This window comes from Helicoverpa armigera, chromosome 1 (genome assembly GCF_030705265.1).
Source record: "Helicoverpa armigera isolate CAAS_96S chromosome 1, ASM3070526v1, whole genome shotgun sequence".
NCBI classification, from domain to species: Eukaryota; Metazoa; Arthropoda; class Insecta; order Lepidoptera; family Noctuidae; genus Helicoverpa; species Helicoverpa armigera.
Window position 1 is genome coordinate 11,817,102 of NC_087120.1, and position 26,720 is coordinate 11,843,821.

A 26,720-nucleotide genomic window follows, 5' to 3' on the forward strand; every position below is an offset into this window, starting at 1 on the left:
CATTCATTGCTATATTTTTGTTTTTTTTACTAGTTATCACACGAAAAATTTTTGATACTGCATCTCTAAATCTGAGAATTGTAGTAGAAAAGCTTATTTAAAAATATGGTCAATTTTAATACTAGCAGCTCCCGACGGCTACACAAATAGGAATTTAAGGCAGTATTTTAATATCAGCGGCCACAAATTTCCGACATAATTAAATGCTTACATTCTGTACAGTCGGTCTTCGCTTGGAAACTTGCCCAAAAGGCTGGCAGTATTATCATTTAGATAACGACGACGAGGCTGCAACCCACTTTATAACCTATAAAGTTTAACCTATTTATTTCAGGCGAAGCGGATAGTTTGTCATTTTAAACCAAAGTTTTATTAAAGATTTCTGGTTTCTTTTCAGGTACTGTTACCAGGTTTATTAAATAGCAACTATCAAGCGTAAGTAACTTTATCGAATAATCTTATTTAAACGCTTTAATCTTAGGAGCTCCTGGAGCGATCGGAAAACATCTTTCAGTGTTACATAAACTGCTTGGAATAGCTCCGATCTTACTGGAATTATTATTCTTTACTACATTTAGTAGCCTAATTAGGTTTCTAACTGATCTAGTGAGTAAGTAGCCTTACTTTTTCCTTAATTTAGAAACCTACCCTCCTAAATGCGATTTCATTTGACTGACTTTAGTAACCTCATCATTTTTAAAAATTCATTTAATAAAATGTTTTTCTTTCTTTCATTTAGACGATTGAATTTAGTCAAATGTAATAAGCCCTTAAATGGTACCTACTTTTAAAAACAGAAATGTCTGAATATAAATCATTTAACTAGCAGATAGGTAGTTAAAGCCGAGCGTATCAACGTGAAATGATAATACTCTAGTTTGAAACAGATTCCCGCACTCGGCTCAGTGGTATCTATCCCGACTATTAATCCGTGGTTAAGAGCTACGATTATACCGAATACCGAAGGTATTTCTGTGACCTTCATGTTGAAGACCGAAGCAAGTACTTTGTAAACTGTAAACCCAATACACAATATTAAAGATTAACAGCCTTACTACAAAAACTTAAACATCTATTGAACACTTGTCTAAAATAATGTGGCTGCAAAACAGACCTTATTTCAACGACATAATCTAACATCTTTTTAGACAAGTGTTCAACTAACGTTTAAAAGTTATTACTGTACGACGGTATTATTCTATTTTTGAATTTGTCTTTTCATACTATACGTATATATGTAGTTGTAAGATTGCATATCTACAATGCGTCTAGATCGTGTGAAGTTCACAGTGACAGACAGAACTACATCCTTTTAAATCATGTTAGAGTTCTAGGGGTAATGAATTACACAGCCATCAGTTTTCAAGGGTTACTAGCATTTTTTGTACTGATTGACGGAATTGTCAACTGCACCGAAAACGGTCAAACCATGACCGTCTTTAGTGTGTAGTTTTTCAAGTAGGGTAGTATTGCCAAACTCAAAATTTTCCATCACCATTTATTTTTATACAAAAAGTTTCATTTTTCATTTTCTTCTTTTGGATAAAGCTTGGAATTTGAAACTATTACTTACATAACCCACCAAAATTGGAATGAACGCCATTTTTCGTATTTGTACAGCCGCTTTCGAACTGGATCAAGTTTCGGCAGTATTGAATCAAGAGAAAGTTATAAAAATGTAATTGACTTTCTAATACCATTTCTTTTTAGGGCTCCGTACCCAAAGGATAAAACGGGACCCTATGGTTTTCGCTCCTTCGTCCATCCGTCTGTTACCATGCTGTATCTCATGAACCGTGATACTCGTAGTTAGAGAGTTGAAATTTTCACAGATGATGCATTTCTGTTGCCGCTATAACAACAAATACTGAAAACTAGAATTAAACATGTACATATTTTGGGGGCTCCCATACAACAAACGTGAATTTTTTGTCCGTTTTATAAATAATGGTACGGAACCCTTCGTGCGTGAGTCCGACTCTCACTTGGCCAGGTTTATTTTAATGAAAACCAGTATCTGTGTGGAAACATCCGACTCTTCTTAGGCGGAGCAATTTTTTCAAACTGTATTTTGAGTTCCTATCTAAAAATGAGTCAGTATCTAATTGTTTCAAAACCGCATTGGCGGTGTCACAGGTTGCTTTGAACTAAACCAAAATATAGGGGGTTAATTGTGGTAGATCTGTATGTGTTGGATCGATAACATACCCCATCCATACCACAATCAACGGGCCGTTTAAGCTAACACGACGTGTTTTCAGGACCAGCAGTTTTACCAGTTTAAGGCTGACGCTTACTGAATATGTATGCGGTGCAGTGTATTCGTTCAATAAGGTATACAATGTTGATGCCATATAAATCGACATGAAATGAGAGACTATTGTTATAATGCCTTTAAAAAAAAAGTTTAAAAATAAAGGCGTTTTTAAAAACGCCTTATCAACACTTAGAAACACATATCTACTTATTTACTTATATAGACACATACTAACTTCCCGTCTTCAAAAGTTAAAGAATGGTTGTCCTCCGCGTTTGTCTGTCTGTAAGTAGGTTTTCACTCATAATGAACTTTCATACAATTTTCCGATAAGTGTAATCTAATACCTGCCCAAATTCGAGGCGTGCTCATGGTTAAAATATAATCGAAATGCATCCTCACCAATATTTTCCTCATTTTCAATATAATGCTTTATTAAATGAAGGTTTATTTTTGTAAATTTCGCACATCATTTATTCACACATCCAGCAAAACATTTTACGAGGAAACACACAAATGAATTGTAAAACCATGAATACAATGCAGTAAATGGATGAATCAGTGTTTGTTGCATTTTGTAAATAGTGCGGCTTTAACTAGCGCGCTTAGTAAACACCGATATTCAAATAATAAATATTTATTTATCATTTATTGTAACCGATACCATTTCGTTTTAATGTATTCAGTGGTTAACGTGTTAACCATGCGGTTGAGCAACAAAACCATTCGTGTAACAAACAGAAGTATGCGAACTTTTATTGCGCTCGGCCACACATTATACTTTCCCTTCTCGTGTTTTAACTCAAAGCGAATGCTTGAAACGAGGATTAATTGTCTATTATCTTTTATTCCTGCTTTCCGAGTGTGGCAACTTTTTGTGGCGCTGCCTTCGGCTATCGATTTCAACCTTACTCAGGATTGTGGATGGCTTTTATAGTGCTCCCTCGTTTGCATTTTCAATTTGATGGCAGGAATTTTACAAACACCTATGTAGGATGTAGGTCTGTAGGTACTTAGCATGTTGTTCCGTATGGTGTTAAATAACAACATTCTGTGATACATGCTTTTAATCTCATTGGAAACATAAAATAGGTAGTTATATTTTACCTATGTCATTTTAGAGCCAATTTTATCTCTGCCCACCGTACAGGGTCTTATTATAATGTGGTTCAGTTCCATCGGTCGCAGCCACTATATTCATTAAAATAGTTCACGAGATAACAATGTTTAATTATCATTATCACCCTTCTCTATTGTAGAGCGTTCGTGTCACACTCACACAGTCGACCCGTGTAACCTACATGTTTTCAAAGTTTATGGTAACAAGGTGTCTATATTCAGTGTAATAACTTCGGCAGCCTGAATAAATGATGTCAGTAAACTAAACTGCAACTAGATGCAGAACATTCCACTAAAGCGAAAAGCGAAGGCGATGGGAACATTACAACGCCAGTGTACTTACTAAAAATGGTGACGGATAAAATGTATTTCTATTTCTCTTTATGAATTTTTCCATCTCCGGTTCGCAATCTCAATTACCTGCTTGCAGAATTTCAGTTCTGCATTTAAACCATTTAAATGGTTGGTTTTTTTTAATCAACTGAAAATTAAACTTTATTCCTTTCAAATTTAAAATTATTTTCGATTCGATAGTTGTACGAAGTTACGCCACTTTAGATAATGGAAATAAATAAATACACTCGAGGGATGTATCATGGGTGCAGTAAGTTGCGGACTCGAAAAACGTTTTAATGTAAAATGTTTTCTCTGCACTGAATTGTGGTACATCCACTCGCATTTCTTGTATTTATTGTTGAAATGCTTTTGTTAAGAGGCTTAGAGGAAACTTACGTTGTACATTTATTTTATTTTAGTTAGTTTTATTCGAATTCCAAGAAGGGCGATGTTCACAAATGTCAACAATAGCAGTTGGGGACTTCCTAGGTAGATAAGTGTTGAAAAGAACAGTCCAAACTGTTTCCATCTTGTTTCTTCCTTTTCAGTTTGTTAGTTCAGATTTTATATGAAGGCAAGCTTTTTGTGTTTAAATAAAAAAAAATAAAGTTTGTAATTGGATATTTGGAGTCAAATGGTAATAATATTATAAGTCCTTGGTTATGACTCCTGAGTTCCTGTGCCACCATCATAGAATGCAATGTATAGTATAAATGATTTTGTACGAGTATATTATCTTCGAGACTTTGGACCGAAGAAATATCTACTTTGTAAAAATGTCTGAAGGTACTGAAATCATAAACAATGCAGTTAATTTAAATACTCTTTTCTTACATGCTCTTGCAGCTCACAGTAAGGTAACATTTGCTTGCAAAATTAGTAGTAGGTTGAAATTGTCTAGGATTAAATTACGTTGTTTGTGGGGCTGATTGAGCTCGTAAAGTGAAAAACAAAAGAACATAGATATTCGCGCTAAAGGAAACCCTAACGAAGAGAGAAAACGAAGTAAAAATACTAAGCTAGAGCACCATCACTTTGCGTTATTAAAGCTCTCTGTATTTAGTGTTGATTGTTTACTTGCTTTTTTACCAACTCTCGAGTAAATCATTGCACGTACTCATTACCAAAAGTAAATAATATTTTTTCGTGTTAGACTTGTTTCTGTTTTTGTGAATACTGCAAAGGAGAATTTTTAATGTTTTTAATTCAGAATTATATTTTATACTTTTTAAATCTCTAGCGGTATCCTATGTCTGTTTGTTTGTTTATTAAGCACGTCCCACATACACGTAATCTTGTATTCTATCTGAGGATCTAACTTGTCACCTAGATAGACGGCCGATGTAATCCGATGTCGATCGAAAATGCGCGGATGGAAACCAAGCCCTTTCCAAGGTCACGTCTTAGAGAACACACACATACTTAAGTATAACACGCACTTTACGTAATATGTTCCCATGACGAAACGCCTTTACCAGTTGAACCAGAATTTTGAGTATATTTTAGTAGAGTTTTGTGAATTTATTTTAAAGGTTGTTGATGTACTCCAAAGCTCTTATGTCCGTCACTTTGCAATTGGGAGGTTTTTATTTTAAGCATGCTTAAATCCTACCTCACCTGGTGAAGAGATAGTCATGACAGCTATTTAATAATAGCATAAATATATTGTTCTATGGCAGATCACTTGATCACATTGAACAGCATAGATATTAAAAGTCCGCTGTTAGCGTTTCTATTACGTCATCATCAGCTATTTTATTTTTATCGTCCCACTGCTGGGCACGGGTCTCCTCTCACATAGAGAAGGATTGAGCGTTAATCATTCTATTACTTACTTAATATAATGCATTTCGTTTCGAAGAGTTGATTATATTATTAACTCAGAATACGGAGAGGACCAAGGGGATAGATTATACACATATGTATATGCATGTAAATGTTCATACATAATTCAAAGTAAGGGCCTTAGATACTAAACGGACTAGGCCCCTTGAACCGTGCCTTGAACTCGTTTGTCATACATTAAACTGATTTGAAGATGCTGGGACTTACCTAATTAAACCTTATTCAATTGAGGTACCTTGATAGTAAAATGTAAATTTATTTTTTCTGAACAATAGAAAATAACATAACCCTATAGAATATAATACTTCTCAACAAAATTATTTATAAGTAAAAATGAAAATGGTTCCTGGAAAGAGAATCCGGTTATTATTATTTTCTTTGACTTCCTCATTTTGATTTACGGTTGTTTTCCGTGTTTCTCTTACAATATCAAGCAAAAAATATTGAACAATCCTTAATTCTGTCATTTAATAAAATTGACAGTACTCTGTTTGGTTTACGGCACTCAGAATGGAAACCAATTAGGTATTTGTAGGACATGCAAATATTTATCCTTCGAGGAAACAGGATTGATGATTCGCAAGCGGTGTCAATACTCATTTATTTGATTGGAAATTGCTCAACTACCCTTTTAATTCGGTTCAATCGCTAAATGTTGAAAGTTAAATCTTGGTGTGACTGTCGTGAAACGCAGGCCTCAATAAAAATACATCGACTTGGTTGCGCCCACGGAGGATTAAAATACCTACTTAAGGGATCGAATTTATGATGATGTTATTTAATGTTGTTAGAAAGCCGTTAAACGTCAATAATAGTTGTCAATCATCTTTATTGTATAATCTTGGGTGTAGGTATAGTATACATTATCCTAATGCAAACTTAATTAAAAAGCTAATTGAGCTTAACTGTTCTGTTTGGATTGAACTAGCTAGGTATAGCCGATACTCTAATTAATTGACGACCGTTTAATTTACAAGCAAATACCTGCTTTGTGACATAAACTTGATGGACAAGCAACTAGCTTGCCCATATTAGTATACTTAGCCGGATAACTAATTGTGTATATTGAATCAAATTAAACAACAACTAATTTGTCTAGAATTTAGAATAATACAATTTGGTACATGCTTTAGACTCGTTATAAATTAAATTAACATCACATATTAAATGTGTAAGCGTATTTTGAAAACAAAACAGGAAATTATACAGAAACATTTTAAACTACTGGTCTATTTTAATATGTGTAAACAACATCAATTCAGAATTTCCACATTTATGAAATACTTTTGCAAAGTTCACGAGCGGGAAGCTCATTATATTAGTACTTACGGTTTGCAAGCTTTCCGTGTTTTTAATAATGCGCAGATAACTTTTTCTATTAAAACCCCAACAATGAAAGCGGAAAAACGGTGAGATGAAGGGAATTTTGTGGCGAAGAAAAATACTAGGTTAAATTCAAGGTGATTCAGAGTTGTTTCAAATGTGTTGGATAAAGCTTTTCGTTTAATCTTTTAGTTTTATTTTATTCGTAGTGATGGATAATTTTGGCAAATTAGATTTGCGTTTTACTCAAATTATTTTTCCATTCTCAAGCCGAAGCTATAGTACCTATTTATCTATAGAAAGTTTAAATTCGTGTGGCAAAAACTTCTAACCAGCCGGTCACGATTGTCATATTAAAACTGGCCTGGTTCACTCTCACCTGCGCCGTTCTCAAATAGTCCAAAAAGTTGTTCTGAAAAGTTATGAAAACCCTACCCAAAAACAAACGCGTGTTAAAACAGGTCCGGGCGTGAGGTCAGTGTTTACAATAGCCAGCAAAAAAAGGTTAAAGTTTATTTTGTAGGTTTCGCGATCAATTTAACGAAACAAACTGACATTAATTCGTTGGCTTGAAATAGTTTTTGGTATTCGGACGCTTTGGTTTGTTCTGCGGGATTTTAAGCTTCGGCTCTTGAATAAAGCCTGGCTGCAGGCTTTTGGGTAAATCTTAAGGCATGTGATAAGATAGTCTTCTTAAAGAATGACACTCTGCACTTTTAGGGCAAATAAGGTTTACGAAGGATATAAGCGGAAGTAGCTAGTGGCTTCAGTTTGTTGAAAATTCTATTAGATGTACCCCTTGTTTTTGAATGAAGTACCTACAATATAAGTATAGTTTGCGATTTTTTCTGGTACTTGCGGGAAAACGATAGGATATGCTAATCAAAGTTCTAGGATGATGGGAAGTAGATATTTATTGGGCTCTCATTCCTTTAAGAATGTCGAATTATGCGGTCTGAATAAATGACCTTTTATTTTGTATTTTTACGCAAACTTATTAAGTCTCGCAACTTCATAGAAATCAAACTCGATATCAACGGTCGGTCATGACAGACCGATAAAAAAGTAATCTAAAACAGCTTTATTTTTCCCTTTTAAGCTACGGAACTTTAAAAAGATTAAAAAATTGTCGCGCGTCAAGAACACGGGTGCACCGAGCATACCGTCCCGGTTCAAGGGTCGAAGCGTCGAATTCCAAACAAGATTTCTACGAATGCCGCCTCTTACCTAAAGGTATTCCGATGCCATTTAAACCACAGTATTCCAAGAAGTCCCGGGAAGAGGATAAGTGAGAGCTCAATTTTGTATTGCTTTTTATTTAACTTGCAGTGAGACGAGTTTGATAGTTTTATGAATTTGATATTATTGTGATTTTAGCCGCGTTTCGTGTTGGCGAGCTCGTGGTAAGTCAAGGCCAAGTATTCTTGCCGCTATCGGTTCTTGGATGGGTGACCGCCTTGTCAAGACGAGTTTTTTCGTGTTTCAGAAGGCAAGATACCTTGTAGTCTTTTTAACGTCTCTGCAACCAGTTTTATCAAGAGAGTTGAGGAGGTTAGTTAAGCAGTCGCTGCGTGTAAAAATGGCACTTTGCAATATCCGGTGAGACTAGAACCAACATAATTGGGAAAAGACTAGGCAGATAACGAAAAGCCAACAGTTTGCTTTTTAGAATTTAATAAACTCAACTAATTTATGAATTTAATTTTACAATAAAATAACGTAATTTTGATGAAAATTAACCCTGAAGTAGTGGCGCGGATACTGTCCGCCTGAATAGCTAGCTACCCTGGCATTAAACACAATCAGTTGACTGTGTTCGCCGAGTGAGATGCACTCAAAGCCATAGGGGTAGTCTTCCTATAGAGATCTGTGCAACTTGCACTATATAGGAGTGCCTACGTACTATAGTGGTTCATAGTTACGTACTAGCCTTTACGACTATAATACAGTAGCTTCCGCACACGGTTTCACGGTTTTGCGTCCAGAGGGAACTGCTTTCTGCAGACGGATTAAAGTACTAACATATGTTAAACTGATATTATGTAAGCAATTTTACTGAAAAGTTTCAACAAAATCCATTCAATAGTTTTTCGTGAAAGGGGAACATGTTTCATCCATTCATACAAGCAAACTTATACTTTCGTAATACTAGTAGGATAATGTCAAGAGTAGGTACAAAGGTTGTTGTGGGTAAAAGTTGTTGTGGGTACAACCTTTATTTGCTATTTCTACATAATTATTATGTTATGAAAAGGAATGATTTGACAATATGTGAAAATAAGCTCAAGTTTTTTTTACATATTATTTTTTCACCATTAGAATGTTACTAAATTTGGTCAACATAGATTACATTATAGCCGCGTATGGGAAGAAGTTCTCTCAGAATGCAGTCGAAACCACAAGAAACAGATAGTATTAAAATAATATTGAAACCCCGAAATGTATTTATGCGCATAACTTCCGATCGACTTCTGACGGTTTGGACAGAAAACCTCTACTGAAAACAAATACTGTTCGTTTACTTATCAGAAAGCGGGCTTTGTAACTTATACGTTCGGAACTAAAAATAAGTACAAAGCTACAGCTAAAGTGCGTTTTCATTCCCAAGAAATATCCATATTTCATTTATTATTTCTGAGCAGTTATCATCCACAAAGGGAAGCTCACTTTGAATGGCGCGGCGCTGATTCGCGAGAGAACGAACAGAATATTGAAATCAAGGTGTAATTGTAAGACGTCTTAATTAATGCAATGTGCTTAAATACCGGAATTGATGCTACGTCGCTTCTGTTAGTGCAACGGTATTTCAGTGCAGGAATTTTGGCTATTATTGTTCATTTTGAGGTCCATTTTCTACGGCGATCTTCAGTATATTTGCCTTCTTTAACATGTTTTTTACACTGCGACTATTTAAGTACTGAAGATATATATTTTATTTATGTTTACCAAAGAATTATTTATAGTAAAAAATACGGTACTAAATTCGATTCCTGAACTATTTATCGATAATCCGAGTATTTTGGGCAGCATTATAGGACACAGTCATGTCATAATCGGGTTTAATTTTCAACGTTTGGCGACAGAACCAAATTGAATGGTAGTTGAGCAGTTTCAATCAAATAAATGAGTATTGACACCGCCTGCGATTCAACTCTAAACGATATTAAGCAAAGGATTAATTTACAATGCGATATTTTCAACAGACCGTTTGTGATAAAGTGAAACATTTATGATGCTGGATATAATTTCCTTCATTGTATTGAAGTTAATTGGTTTGTTATTTTCGATTCAATGTGAGAAAAAATATGATTTCATGGTAATTTTGAGGGATAAATGTTATTCACATTTAAGGAAATTATCCAATGAATACGCGTCGCTCAATACTTATTTCCAAGTATTTTTCATGAACATCAGAGATGTAAATGGCCAGATAGGTACGCCACTAAAAAGTTATTATATTTGTTGTTTTACTTCGAATGCTTTTGACGCATTTAAATTGTCGAAGAAAACAATATAGAAAAGTTAAAGTTAGAAGCTTTATTTTGAATTATTACAGTTTTCTTCTAAGTGATTTAAGTATCTGTAAGTCCTGAAAAATCTATTCTTTTGTTTTCTCTAATGGATAGGAGTCGATACACTTTCAGCGTACCTAGAGGAGATAAAGGGAATTATTTAGTCGATCGTACGTAGTATGAAGCATATCTATGGAATATATCTCGCTATTTGTTTCTGCTTGTGTACAAGTAGAATTAAATGATGCTATTGATAGTCTACCTTAAAATTACGCGACGAGATACCGGATCCTTCATTTGCTTACAGCTTTGGAATTGAATTTCAGGGTTTATTTATGACAAATTAATATTATTTGAGAACGTTGAAAGGGTAAATACGGAAAATGGTAAATATCACGTAACTTACACAGGCTGCGTCTACGGGATTTTATTTTATATAAACTGCTAAGTGGGACTGTTTGCGGAATATGACGACGCTTCGTGTGTGAGGTATTTGCGTTCTAACTTAATGAGCTTTATTTTAATTGCCGTGATTCTGCTGCAGGCACCACCTTATTAATGTGATTACTTTATACTTTGCTTTATTTTACAGAGTTTATTTTCAACAATATTGTTAAGGGTAAACAATTTAAAGGATTAGAATTGTGAGGGACTTGAAGTGCATACTTGGCGATCGAGTGCCGGGCGTTAACTTCCGCGCTACTCCGGGCTTGCTCGTGTTTCGTGGAGATCGGGCTTAGTGCGAGAGAGAGGTCGTTTCTCGGTGCAATATTGTTATTGTGCAGTACTTTCGTTGACATCTATTGAAGGGCGGATTGTCAGCGTTGCACCTCCCCGTGTAATACAGTGCGGCAGAGGGCGGCGGGCGCGCCGCGCGGCCGGCGGCTGCATTTAGATTGCCTCGCGGAATTCTTCCCGTGTATTTACCTAAATTTTGGTGTGAAGATATGGTCGAGGATGAGATATTCCACCGCGCAAGGTCGTCGCCCGCATCGATCGTTGGCGACAAGCTGTGCGCAAGTGCCGCACCCAATGCCGCGCAACAGGCCCAACATAACTAGCTGAGTATCTATCTACAGCAAAAACACAAGCAGAATTGTTCAGTCTCCAAGAGGGCGTCCGTGGGCGCAGACGGCGCCCCCGACCTTGTACCGGCGAAAGAACGCCGACCGCGCGGCACCGCTCCAACTAGTTCTGAACTGTGATAAAACAAACACCAAAGTAATAGTAGGTACTTACTATAGCTCTAAAGTCATATGAGATGTACTAGAGACGCCGTGGCCCTTCATATAACTGTTATTATTGTTTATGTTCCGGTAAGCCATAAGTTGTTTAATGAGTTCTTGTGACGTAGCGTAGTCGGCGTAGGGAGCCGGGTGGGGTGGCCACGTGATCTATTACTACGGCGCAGCGGCGCCTCTCCACCATGAGGTCAACGGTGCATCTGATTCTGCGCGTTGCATATCCCCAATATAAGTGCTAGATTCGCTTGCAGCACTAGCGTGGCCACGCAGACAGGGGGAATCAACCTTATCACTACAGCGCAGGGTTCAAATTTAATACGTTGCGTTTACATCGCTTCATAAATCACGCAACGATTATTCATACCTCGTATAGCACTTGCAAGACAGTTCAAATTTACTACAGCTCAATTCGTCGGCGTGCATGTGCGTCAACTTTTCATTCATTCACCATTAGGGCGGGAAATTATTCTAGGGCTACAAAAGTCTGGACTTCACGGGATTTTAGTTAAGTTCTTATGTAACGGTGTTTCTGTTTTACTTTAACTAATAACGGTAGTGATTGTTTAAAATCGAATATTACTAATGTAGCAACGCGGATTGGTAACAGTGGTTCTAAACCTTCAAGCTTTTATTGATTTTTTCAAGGAAGCGACCCGAATAGGAAATCAATGGGTGCTTTTACAAAAAAAATTGGAAGTTAGTTTCTTTTATTTACTACAAAAATATGTACGTTAGAGTAATTTATAAGATTGACATAAAAAATAAAATTAAAGGATGTATTGACAATAAAACTAAAAAGCGTCAAAAAACCTCATCACGGTCGATAGGGGTAATTTTATAACAGTACATTAATTAACTGGGTAAATAAACAGCACACAGGAGAAAATAATTTATTTTGTTTGATATTAATACTTAACACGAATTATAGCGCTTATTTCCATTCAATGCGTGGATAACGTGGTTAATATATTTATAAATGTGTACGTATATAAAAATGGTTTTGTACTAAATATTTAAAAATATATTTAATGTGTTTAAAAAGAATAAATGAGCATAACTAACGAACGGGAACGCAGGGCAAGGCAAGTCTTAAGACTTCTCTTCTCGACGTGAAATGACGCAATGTTAAGTAAATCCATAGTAATAAAATACAGCTTAAAATCAAATAATCGTACCGATGTCTCTAAAAAAATAATATTTTAAAGTACCTGTATTATGATTTTTACTAGATAACCAACACACCTCGATTTTCGTCCTTCATTCCAATCACAAATCTTATAATGTACTCTTAAACATATCTATATATCCGGTGGGCAGTAGCCCACCGGACAGGGCAGTAGCCCACCGGACAAAAACACCTGTCCGGTCGGAGGATCCTCCCTTTAGTGCGAGGTATGATGAGCTTTACTCTCTGCTCTCATACCTCCACACTACAAACAAACTTCAATCTTAAATCATCCGATTAAATACGTAACTTTAATCTAGATTAGGTACAGTGTAGAAGGTCGTGGTGGCCTAGTGGGTAAAGGACCAACCTCAAGTACGAGGGCGCGGGTTCGATCCCCGGTCAGGCAAGTACCAATGCAACTTTTCTAAGTTTGTATGTACTTTCTAAGTATATCTTAGACACCATTGGCTGTGTTTCGGATGGCACGTTAAACTGTAGGTCCCGGCTGTCCCGGGTTACTGGGTTGAGGAGGTCAGATAGGCAGTCGCTTCTTGTAAAGCACTGGTACTCAGCTGAATCCGGTTAGACTGGAAGCCGACCGCAACATGATTGGGAAAAGGCTCGGAGGATGAAACATATCTATATATCTCAAGAATGGCTGAACCGTTTAAGCTGAAAATTAGAGAAGAGGTAGCTTAGGTCCGGGAGAAGGATATAGGAAAGTTTTTGCCACCATCTGGGACGCGGGTGAAACCGTGGGGAGAAGCTAGTACATACCTACATAAGAGTATAATAAAAATATATACAACCTTAAATTAAACAAAACTACAAATAATAATTAACATAAACAATATCAAACAACATATAACGTATAACATATAACAGTATCAAGCAACATATAATATAACGCTGTGTTTTTTCCAAGCCACTAATTACCTATTTGAAGTACTTACGCTGAATAGGTTTTCGTCTCAATATGAACAACTTAAATAACAAAAGGTAACTAAAGAATTGAGATATAAAATTGTTTTTATATTTAACAATAACAACGTGAAATAAAACTCTTAAATAATTTCATACAAGGAAAAAATCCAGGATACCATATTTTTATGTTAAATATTCTTTCAGCAATATTTTTGAAGCACTTTATTGAGGGCTTTTACAAATAAATTGTTCAAATATTGAAGCAACCCGTTTTTAGGGTTCCGTAGCCAAAATGGCAAAAACGGAACCCTTATAGTTTCGTCATGTCCGTCTGTCCGTCTGTCCGTCTGTCCGTCTGTCACAGCCGATTTACTCGGAAACTATAAGTACTACAGTGATGAAATTTGATGGGAATATGTGTTGTATGAACCGCTACAAAAATATGACACTAAATAGTAAAAAAAAGAATTGGGGGTGGGGCCCCCCATACATGTAACTGAGGGATGAAATTTTTTTTTTCGATGTACATACCCGTGTGGGGTATCAATGGAAAGGTCTTTTAAAATGATATAAAGTTTTCTAAAAAACATTTTTCTTAAAGTGAACGGTTTTTGAGATATCAGCTCTCAAAGTCGTAAAAAGTATGTCCCCCCCCCTCTATTTTTATAACTACGGGGTATAAAATTCTAAAAAAAATAGAGGTGATGCATGCTAATTAACTCTTTCAACGATTTTTGGTTTGATCAAAGTATCTCTTATAGTTTTTGAGATAGGTTGATTTAACTGTAATTTTTTAAATCACTGAAGTTGAAATATATACCACAAAAAATATATATTTTTTTTAATGATGTATAAGTAAAGTGTAAGATGTTAATCTCCGTAATACAGCATCATAAATCTAGCAATTAAAACAAACACTCATGGCGTTACTACAAAAACTTAAACATCTATTTTACACTTGTCTAAAAAAATTGTGGCTGCAAAATGAACCATATGTCAACGTCATAATCTGACATTTTTTTAGACAAGTCTTAAACTGACATTTAAAAGTTTTTGTGATAAGACGGGTAGGATTTTTCCAAGCACTAATAAAATGAGCAATAAAATATTTACTGGCAGCCACCTATATTTCTCTAGCTCAAATAGAATATATAGTAATGCGGCTCGCAGCCACTCGTAGCCGCGTAGCTATGTGGCTGTAGCTGCGAAATACGATATTACGGGTCAAAGCTTTTCACATTCCGAGACGAAATTCTTTGCCTGCGCTTAGCGGCGATTGGAATTGTATGTAGGGGTTTTACGGACGAAATATACTGTTGGCATAGTTAGTAAATCATTTTTGTAGGGCGCAATTTGTTAGTAATAAAAATTCTAAAATATTCAAAGTTTTTTATATAACATCACCCGATCAGAGTGATATGGACATAAAATATCATAACTGTACCTGTGTCTATATCAGGAGAACCCAATTATTATCTTATTCTTATTCCATACACAATTCCTACTACTCCTGTTCTCGTGAAGCAAACAATAATATTTAGAAACCTATTTAGAGATTGCAGTAAAGAAATATCACCCGCAGGCAAAAGAACGGGTACTGACTTTAGGTCCTGAATACAATTTCCGGAGTTGTCAAAGGCATTATGTCTGCACCTTTGAGGTCCCGAGACAATACGAATCACAAAGAAGCCAAAATTGAACGAGCCCGATCCGCTTCCCCAGTAGAATAGTTTGCCGAGGAGTCTGGGCTTTGTAAACCGGACTTGAGTTAATAAACTTATTTTAATAACGCTGCAAAACCTCTGTAAGCAAGTCTGAGATTCCCAGTATTTTCTAGTAAAATATATTTAAAATAATGCTGGTCGTCTGTTGGACAGGGGTCTTAGCTCTGGCGTACCAACGGACTTGAGATAATCTAGAGATAGTCACATAAAGCCAAGAAGCCAGGCTGGTACAGCTTTGAAAATGTGAAGTACATTTAAATAATCCTATTTCGTTGTTTGAATGCACGCCGAGATAAAACACTGTAAAGAGGTTTTAAGTTTTTGTTGGATTCAAGAATTTGTTTGTTGTAAGCTTGTTGAGGCGTCGGCTTATGGCAATTATCGTGATTAATTGTACAAATCTGTAGTAAATTAAATAATCTAAGTAAGAACGGATATAGGTCGGTAAGTAATGTTTTACAGCTTATTCGATAAAGTTCCGATGTTTTTTCAAAGTTAGGGATTATACATTTATTATTAAGAAATGTGTTGTTATTTAATGTTTTTTTGTATTTTATCCATGCATCGGAACGCATTAAAAAAACATGTTTATTTTTATGTCATAACGTCATGCGTTCGGCAATTTTTCATTTATACCAAACAGACTGACAATTCAGTAAAATAAACAACAAAATTCTATGTGTATTTTTCTTCATTGGAAAACTTCACGCCATGGTTTTTGCATGCAACCACCCACCCCCCCGCGCGCCCGAAATGTACGTACCAGTCCCGTTTGAGTACTTACCCTGAGCGGACGTGTACTCCGCGCTATGCGTTTCCACTATTATAAACGTAAGTTTTTACTTTAATTTATGTTCATAGACATAACTTAAAATCCAATCAACTGACATTATCTTTAATCAAACATTGTGCCTTGGCCGTTCCTTTAAATTTTTTTGGGCATCATTGCACTTTTTACAAAATATTTTTTCTTTAGTGCCAATATTTTTCTACGAATTTTTGTGTCCACGGTTTCACGTCGGTTGATTCCTGCGTTGCTGCGTTCTTGTTTACTCAAACGGAATCATATTTATTTTATCTTTTCAGTCGGTAGCATGAATTTCCGCGTGTAATTGTTTTACCGTTCGGAGGATTCTTTTAACATTTCTGTGTATATTTAATGAATCGTTTATCGTTCAAAATAACATGGTCTTTATGCTTGTTCTGAGGTCGTTTTTGGTACGTTGTATTTATTAAAACTACTTTTTCTGGGCGTTTGGGCGAAGCCGGGACACAATGGCCGCTTTCAAACTGAGGCTATGTTAACGCCACTTAATTTGAAAACCAGGATTTCTATTGAAGTGTACGATTATTATGAAAGCGGGTACTGCTAGCCAAATGTGCGTTTCGCCGTCATCAGTTGTTTACTTCCGAGATACATGAGCCTTCTGTGATTTAACTGTACCTACTAGAAGTCATTCCGTAAGACGCTCGAAAAACTACTCTTTTTTTCAAAATCTGTTCATAATTTTATACAGGAATCGGTTTTCCCTTATCGTTTGATCAAAGATTCTTCAATATGCCAGCATTGTATATCACTGATAGAATTATGAACTTCATGAGTGGGTAGTATGTTTTTGGGAATTCATCCTATTGTTGTTAGGTGAAGCGAAAAGACGTGTTCCTTCATTGAATTGTCTTGTCTTTTATTTTTAGAATACCTGCATACAAAAAAAATAATTGATATGGTTAATCATTAATCATGTTCTACGGCTTAACAGTTTTTATTCGATAATTAGGTACCTCTTTAATTACCTGTTTTTAATACTATGAGCATTTATGAGTTTCGTTTCAGATAACGTTATTTAAAAGCATTCTGAATCTTTATCAGTTAGTCACGAATTATATTATAGCAAGCTTATTATTAAAGCTTATTCCAAGTTTTGCAGTTACAAAATACACAAAGTTAATTTTAACATGTTTGCATACACGAACTTTGATACATTGACGCTCAAAAGACATCAAAGGAGTTTCATGGCATGTCGAAAACTTAATTATTATTATCCATATTAATTAGTCGGCATCCATTTAACTTTTAACTACTGTTGAAAACAAGCATTTTTTTATTTTTCCAAGCAAAAAAATAAAGATGTATTAGGTACCTAATAATTACGTAGAATTGAACCACTTTCTGAGGAAAGTTAGTAATATTATTTACGAAACACTAACTATGCGGGTAGTTAGGTAATATTATTTCTCGGTTTTAGCCTAAAATGTTCTAATTATAAGTTTCTTTTGTTAATTGCCAATCAGGTTGTTTTTACTAACATAAAAATCAATTAAATATAAACTTTATTTTTTAGTAAAACTTTTCAATCTAAAAGTGAAAGAGTGTCAGTATGACGAGTGACAGGGAGGAATGGAAGCATTAGACATATTGCGCCGACCCCAAATAAAATTGGGAATAGGGCAAAAAAAGAAGAAAAAGAAGTGAAGACGTAATTTATGCGCTTAGATGTAATTAAGATAATTAATTCTACGAATCAACTCAAAGTAGGCTAAATAAAATCAGCACTTTTGAAGGTCAATGTCACAAAAGACAGCCCCTAAAAATGCTTTTCCCCAATCCTATGTATTTTAGATGGGAAGAAGAAATGATGGAACAGAATCTTCAGCAAAGAAATAACAAAAATAACCATGCTAGCAACCTACCATAAAAATGTGGCTTCCTTATTGAAATAAAATTAAGTAATAATTATATAGTTGAGATTCTTTTGGCTTAAGCGGATTACAATATAATAAAAGCTCAAGGTTAATCCTACCAAGTTTAATCGCCGATAGGTTGCTAAAAATATCCCCATAAAATTGTACTCGAAATACAACGTATTTTTATTTATAAAATACTACGCTACCTTTTACATTGAACTGTTAATTCTTAATGATACTGAATTTCTTTTCACTTGACATTTTACTTTGTCCGTATTTTATTAATGGTTGTAAATAAACGTTCTACGGCTCTCTCAATTTTAAAGGAATAATATTTTTTTTAAAGATAAAATTATAGACAAGATTTAATGCTTTTACTAAGGAGTATTTTTATAGACAGACTTTTGTTAGGAAGTTAGGGGGTTTCTTAAATGTAAAACAGTATCTTTATTGAGCGTACAATTTGTTTTGATGCCATTATATTACTACAATCATAGTTCAATTAAAAAACCCTTAGAATTTATATTTTAAATTCCACGTGCCTTGGAATATCGTTGCGAGGCTTCATTCTTAAAGAATTGATACTTACTTAAAAACTATAGCAACGTAGGATTACCCCAATTAACTTTTAAGTCAGTTCTCGTCTTGCGATTTTCTGAAGATTATAAGGCTCAATACTTATAACACTGTCTATTGATGGTGATTGTGTTGGAAAATTATACTACACATACGATCCCCAAAGAAATTCTACCTGTTTATTGTCACATGCTTAACTGACATACACATCACATTGTAAGTACCATTTCATCTTTGTGAAAAATGACATAAGTATTATAACATTTACGCTAAGCGCATATGAAATGCCTCCATTACGACAGACCAAGGTCCACGTTATAATATTTTTAAAAACCTAGCATTGCCCCTAGTTAATGCTTGTTGTATAAAAATACCTACATTTCACTAATATATAGAATAAGGGTTATGTAAGCATGTATGTTATACAATACCAATTATTTGTCAGAGATTGATGTTACTGCGAAATTGATGTTAACGTAGTTCTCTATTCAACCTAATAAAATGTTTGTACCGTCTTTGTCCGGCTTCCTATTCCGTTATTGCGGTTTGCTGACGAGGAAACTTGAGGTTCCTTTGTTGTGCTTCTACGACAGAACTACTAAATTCCGTATAAAATGTACAGACAATTTTTATTTAGCCTTTTCAATTGTGATCTAGTCTAGAAGCGCTTACTGAACTGCTCACAAAGAGGTTCTGTTGGGAGCCTGAAAAATACATTGTTGTGTTTCTGTTGGCATGCGGACAGAAAATTCTCTAGAGTTTTCTTAGATGCAGTCCACTGCCGTAAGTTTTAGACGTAAGTGGATACAATCGCTTTACCGCAACGCGCTAGTGCTCCACATTTTGTTGAAGTCAGTAATGACGTGTACGATCTGTTAAACAGTTACCAGGGCCTTGGTACACAAAAGCTTTCAGAAGATACATGGTGGGTTTTAGTCAAATAAGAGTCTAACAATCCTTCACGCTGTACCCTGCGGGACGACTTCACACCAAAAAAACTCATCCATCTACTTCTGGCACTCAAAATACAAGCACCTATAAATAAACATGTAAAATATGAAGTGTGAAATGTCGCGAAGTCGGCCATCGCAAGCTAGGCATTAAAGTTGCAAAAATGCTAAAATAGCTTTATTGTGACAGAATATTCGGAACAGAGATGACACGTGAAAGCTGTACCGTTCTTTGGACACGAAGTGGGTCAACCGGGTAAATATTTGATTGTTGAACGGCGGCCCCTAGCACAATGTCACTTCGGATCACCTCTCCCTTGTGTTGTGCTCATTAAAATACAAGCGACGACGGACCGTATTGGGTTTAGTAGCTCCTATTTTTATTTGTTTTTGCATTTTATTCACTAGATGTCTTCTGTATGTGAAATTACAACGTCCTGGGGCAGTACTTGGTTTTTTTAAAAAATATTTTTTGAACATGCTTTTCTTTTTATTGGATAAAATAAAGGTTAATTGCTAATATGTTAATGTATGTGACAGTTTGAAAAGATCCCTTTTTTGGACACAAGAAATCATCAGATAGTCCTTCCCTGCACCGGCAACAGAGTGTAACATTTACTGACTAAAATCCGCCTCTGCTTCTTTTGGGACCCTTTGTGAACCAGTCCCGAGGTCCCAGCCTAGATTTTTGTCAGTCCTTCCAGTTATATTCCATCGTATCTTACATATTGTGTTATAAAGAATTCTTGATTATTTTGCACCCTAGGGCACTGAAGAGCTCGTAAAATGTCCCGAAGCCTTGAACCGTATTGTACCGTACCGTTATAAATAGTTCCATATTTTTTTATCTTTGTTTTCTTTAGTACCGGTTTACTCTACGAAAAAGAAAGATTTAGTCCAAGTTTCGCAAGTTTTCTGCCACATATTTATTTCATATCTCGGTATATTACGATATTACGGGTGTACGAGAATGGTGTGATGTTCAAATTACATTAAATTCTCCAGAATTCTCGTACACATTCGAAAGTTAGAGAAAGTCCTTGTGAATACAAACTTCTTTTAATTTCCGATTGATTCGGAAAATTCACTTACAAAGAATACCCTTAGCCATTTTCTACATTTCAACACAAACATTTTTATTCACACACACACTTCACAAACATTATCGCATTAAGATTAAAAGGATAAAAATCTCATTTAGACAAAGTGCAACACAAGGAAAAAGGAAAATATGTTATGCTCATTTGAATTGCAGAATGAGCCCGGAGACAAACAAGAAATTAATTAATTGCAATGAATTGAGTGTCCACCACAGAACGGTGAAAGCCGTTTTTCTCTATTCCTTGGTTGGGGATACTCGTCCAAGAGTTATGTATGCTTAAGGTATCCCTCGTACTAATTGGCTAGAATCGAACGATAGCACGATGCGTTCTTTTTCCACTATCAGTACACATATGCACATGCTTCATACCACTACTAATTAAAACGCGCAAGGCAGGCAGATACAGGAAATGTTAAATAATGATCGTTCGACAGGTTTCATCGTTCAAATATGCAATTAAATGTACGATCTGTTTTGAGTGTCCTAATTGGTCACGCCTGATCGCATGGCAAACGCGAGGCGTATGGCGCGCCATGGTGAGCAGGTTTATTAAGGACACTCCTGTTGAATCATCGCACGACCATTTTCATCGCGCGGTCAACGCATGGACATCGTGCGTTAATTAATACGATGTGAATGCCTAATAATAAAAATTGAAATTTTGAAACAGACAGTCAAAGTCAAAAGCTTTAATTTCATATAGACCTATTAGGTACAGGTGCTAATGAAACGTCAATAGATAGGTGCCAAGGAGTAGGTCTTATTGAGAAGAACCGGCAAGAAACTCCACTCTTCAAAAAACAATATTTAAATACGTCTTCGAATATATTTTTGTATGGACCATGTACACAAAAATGTACTTAAGTATGGTGTACCACAACTTCCGACAAGATGGAGTGATTTTGATGTGCGAAAGGTTGCAGGCAGCTGTCGGAAGCATCAACCTGTAAGCGTCATAATCACACCCACTCGTTCGAGGTTCTACTTAAACCGATGTTATTTTAAAAAGACTTCAGGACTTTTAACCTTAAGAAAATTCTTTATCATAAAATTGTTTTAAAAAGGACTTAAAGCAGCTATTTATAGTAGATGCCATTGTTTTCCAGAATATTGTAATAATAAAATATAAAATTTGATTAAAATAGTTGTCTCAAAGGTTTAAGGAAATAGCTTATTACAAAATGCCGCAAAGGTAGCTCCGTATTGCCTGTGGCAGCGAATACTAGGCATACTTGGTTGGTACAGTCTGCAAGAAGCTTGTGGTTGAGTGCTATCAATTTTCTATGCGATGAAGTTCCTCCACTCAAATTAGTTGTAGGTAAGCTACTTAGAACTGTACCGCACAAATTCATAATAGATGGGGATGTTACGCCGTACAATATTGAACAATCACGCGTATTCGAGTATGTTAAATTGTTTTTACTCTATTACTTAGTACCGATGGAGATGAGGTAAAAATAAATTAGCCTGGATTTTTATCGTTAAAGTTTTTGCGTTGAAATAACTTTGCAATATTCCGGTAATTGGTCTATATTTTTACTCTCTTTGAAAAGCAACGCAGTAGTTAAAGAGACTAAAACGATCGGAGCCTTCAGCTTTATAGACCGAGATCCGAATAAATATTACCGCAGAAATAAAAATAAGAAGTATGTTAATATTACTAGCTGGTATGTACGTTATTTTTTTTTCTTCGTTATAAGTAAAAAAAACATTAGCTGAAACACGATATAAAAGAATTAAGAAATACAGGACGTTTATTCGGAAGCCATTAATTACATGCGAGGGTTATTCTGAAAAATGTGAGATATGTTTTGGATAAAAATCTTTGTAGGCAGATACTACTAAACAGTGGGTTTGACCTGATGATGGAAACAAAAAGTCAAGGGAACTCCCCATCGAAATATGGCAACCACTACTTCTTTGGGCTACTTTTATCCGTATTGACGAGACCTTCAAACAGAGATGGTTACTACTGCTATACACGCGAGAAACTACATTGTTATTCGATACGCTATACCCAGAATTACACCTAAAAGTGAGGGTGAAAAAAACGTGTGAATATTAGGAAGTTGCAAACAACATTTCCAGTGCAGTGTCGGCTTTTAATTGACTTTGGTCCATTCTACAGGTCTGGTTACCCACCGTCACAGTTTAGATTAAATTTCAATGCCTCTCGGTAACTTGTTTCAGAGTTTACTTTTCGTGTTGTTTTCATTCGTTGTTTTTGTGTCGGAGCGCTTTGTCAAATAATTTGTGTTTTTAGAGGCCGAGACACAGAAACCTAATTCTAGGTACAGTCCGAACAGTGTTGATGGAAAAATTCTCTAGGATTTTAGCACTATTTTGCATTTTGGAATTGAGCTAGTATAACTACCATCATTCACACTATTCGCAGTTTATAAAGAGGATTATTCACCGCGTATTTATTTACATACTAGCCGTTTTCCCACGGTTTCACCCGCGTCACTGGGCGCACCGGGATAAAATACAGCCTATGTTACTCGCAAATAATATAGCTATGGTGAAAGAATATTTAAAATCGGTCCAGTAGTTTTTGAGTTTATCCATTACAACCAAACAAACAAAGTTTTCCTCTTTATAATATTAGTATAGAAAAGCTAATAATATATTCTCATAAATGATCATGCTTGTTGTAACAATAGTGAAAAATCTACCGTTTTGAACCGATACCGACCAACCAATGTAACCAAGCCAACTAGGTACCATAGAAATATAATATAAACACATGTGTCACACATAAAAATACAAACTGACGAACGCAAACATCAAAAAAATGCAAATCGTTTTAATACCCTTCCCCTCTTGTTACGAAAACGTTAAAAGCCTAAATACGTCAACTAAACAAGCAGATTTGCGCATTCCGAAAGCATCGTTTATTTTTAAACGCACTGTTTGCAATGCGGGGCTCGCTTTCCAATTAGGGCCCGGATAAAATACTGTCGCAGCGAAAAGTGGTCCCGACATGGCAGCCGAGCGATTACGTCATCTGTCTGTTGGATGTCTAGACTTACAAAATAACAGTACGCGTTAGTATACCACGCATAAATGTTACAGTATAAATCCTAAATGGATTTGGCATGATCGATTGCCTAAGGGATCATTTTAATTGAACAGCCCGCTCGGCAAACAACGGGCTTATGTATATCGGATCAATATTGTTTAAATGAGTATTGACAAATGTGGATGCTTATATATTCAGGTTTTGTAAATTATTTAGATTTTTGTAATGGAACGTTAAAATAATAATGTGGGCGTTCGTCAAAGCTTAGCGAAGCTGTCCGCTTTTGCATTTTTAATGAAAGAGCAATTTATTTTATATTTGTGACGCAACTGTTCTAGCCATTTTTTACCCGATTTTATTGCGCTTAATATACTCGTTTCAGTAGAACCATGTGGATAATTGGTGCATATTTTCTTCTGGTCTTGTTTCTCCGTTCCGAAATAACACAAATAATAAAAACCATTGCAAACCTAAACGATTGACAAATAAAAGTAAAAACATAGCCTAAATAAAAAGCATCCTACGTCAAGCAGTTTATCCGAAAGCGCCAGTTTTATATTTTCAGATACAATTTATCCGTCTATAACGTCAAAAAAGTACAATTTCTTCCAACCCTGAAGCCTGCATTGCGAATAATCTGTTCCTTTTATTCCGTTTCGCAGTGATTTTATTCCATTCAAATACTCTTGTATTGTTTGTAAGTTTTGTTCACTTTACGAAAGAGAAAAATATTCAGGATTTTAAAATCATTCTTTGATTTTATTACGGAGCCATTCATTATAATAATTGCTGTTCTCGTGAAAGCGTGAAAATTCCTAATCATAGAAAGGCAAACAAGTTCGTAGGAAATTATTAGTGACTTTAATTAAATAGAATTTGCTGTTTTGTTCATGTTAAGTGAACATGAGGAAAGACAAAAACCTTCGAAGTGCGAGCCGGAATCGAGCACCAAGTTCTTTTGAAGAGAAAATTATATATTAAGTACAGGCTAATAAGTTTGCGCGGAAGACGAAACCGCAATATTTGTGAGCAGAAACTATTCTGTCTTAATCCTTTAAGTGGATTTTGTAGCATATTTAATATTAGTGAAGTTGAGGGTGTCTCGAAATAAATCAGTCTGTGTCAAGCTATCTTGTTGTTTTACTACATGGTGACAGCGGTGCGTGAAATAAATTAAATAATCGTGTAATTGGTGGTTAAAAGTTGTTAATATTGATTGTATTTGCTGTATAAACATATTAATCATCGAGTACAATGGAACATGCGCGACCACCAGCGGAATTGAGCCTGGAAGGAGGGCCCGCCAACCGGGCCGACGCATGGCGTAAATGGTTACGTCAATTTCAAGTGTTTTTGAAAGCGTCAGGTGTTCATAAGGAGCCGTCGGATGTTCAAGCCAGTTTATTGATAAATTTGATCGGACCGGAGGGATACGACATCTTTACAACGTTTAAATTTGCAGCGGACGAAGACAAAGACAAACTAGAAAAAATTGTTGAACAATTTAATGCCCATTTCGGTACAAAATCTAATACTACCATGGTGAGATTTAAATTCTTCACAAGATGTCAAGAAATTGGTGAGAGCATAGATGAATATGTCACTGCTTTGAAGCTGTTAAGTCAGCGTTGTGAATTTGAACAACTGGAGGATAGCTTATTGCGCGATCGGATTGTGTGTGGGGTCAAGGACACGAGTGTACGCGATAGATTGCTGCGGACAGACGAATTGACTTTAGAGAAGGCGGTAAAAATATGTCAAGCAAATGAAATATCCAACGACGGTGAAAAGCAGATTGAAGGTATTAAAACGGAGGCCTTAAAAAGTGCATCGGTGGACACTATTTGGAAAGGTGGACGGCGAGACGGCCGCCGTAGTGTCAGAGGCGCAAGTTTGAGTGTGGAATCACGGCGTGGGCGCGGAGCTGTCGGCGGCGGCGGCGGCAGCGCGGGCGCCGGTTGCGTGGCGGCGGCGACGGTGGCGGCGCGTTTGCTGACATGCGCAGCGTTGCAAGCGGGCCAGGCGAGGGGGCCCAGCGCGCGCGCCTGCGGCCTGCGCTTCGGTACACTGTGAAGCGGTGAACGTTGTGCGGCGCGTAAAGTGAAGTGTTTTAATTGTGGTGGCAAGGGCCATTTCAAGGTAATGTGTCCAGTGCGTAAGTCAAGAAAGGTTTATGAACTGTACGAAGATTACGATGAAGATGATAAGAAAGACTTGTACTACATATCATCATTGGAATATGTGGATACGATTGTGCAAGCAGAAGCCTCGAAGTGGTATGAAACTCTTTATTTATCCTATACAGGCATCGAACATCGTTTCAAATTAGACACAGGTTCGGATCTTAATGTTTTATCAAAAAATGATTATATAAAATTAGGTTTATCTATGTCGAATGTTATTAAAGACCATACTCGTGCAAAATCTTTTTGCGGCAATTTCTTGTCAATTATAGGGTCTTGTATAATCAAATGGATGTATAAGAATGTTACTTATAATTTGAAGTTTATTATATCGGAACAAAACTGTCAGAGCATATTAGGTAAAGATGCCCTTGAACAAATAGGCCTTGTAAAAAGAGTGTTTTCATTGAACTTGGACAATTATAAAAATTTATTTCGGGGTCTAGGGAAATTACCCGGTACTTACACTATTCCTATTGAGAGTAATGCGAGCCCTTGCATATGTCCGGTCAGAAAAATCCCATTGGGTGTGAGAGACCAACTTAAAGAGGAATTGACTCGCATGGAAAGGTTAGGGGTGATACGAAAGGTTCATCATCCTACATCCTGGGTTAATGGTATTGTTATGGCAGGAAAAAAAGATGGTAGCTTTCGAATATGTCTAGATCCGCGGCCACTAAATCGAGTAATACGACGTCAACATTATCCTTTGCCTACATTGACTGAAATAGCGACCAAGTTGAAAGGTGC

At 36.1% G+C, this 26,720-nt stretch overlaps 1 protein-coding gene across 17 annotated transcripts in view; it reads left to right on the plus strand.

Moving 5' to 3' along the window:
- The window catches only part of LOC110376632 (coiled-coil domain-containing protein AGAP005037), a 283,012-nt gene that overhangs the window by 89,207 nt on the left and 167,085 nt on the right, over positions 1-26,720 (plus strand). The window contains exon 1 of one of the 17 annotated variants that reach the window (XM_049837647.2): positions 11,225-11,623. The exons of 13 other annotated variants lie outside the window; for them this stretch is intronic. The gene's annotated coding sequence lies outside the window, so the exon portion shown is untranslated. Of the gene's footprint in view, positions 1-11,224; positions 11,624-16,146; positions 16,284-26,720 lie in introns of those variants that run through there. 3 more of the 17 variants (XM_049837633.2, XM_049837663.2, XM_049837658.2) reach the window with 3 other exon arrangements.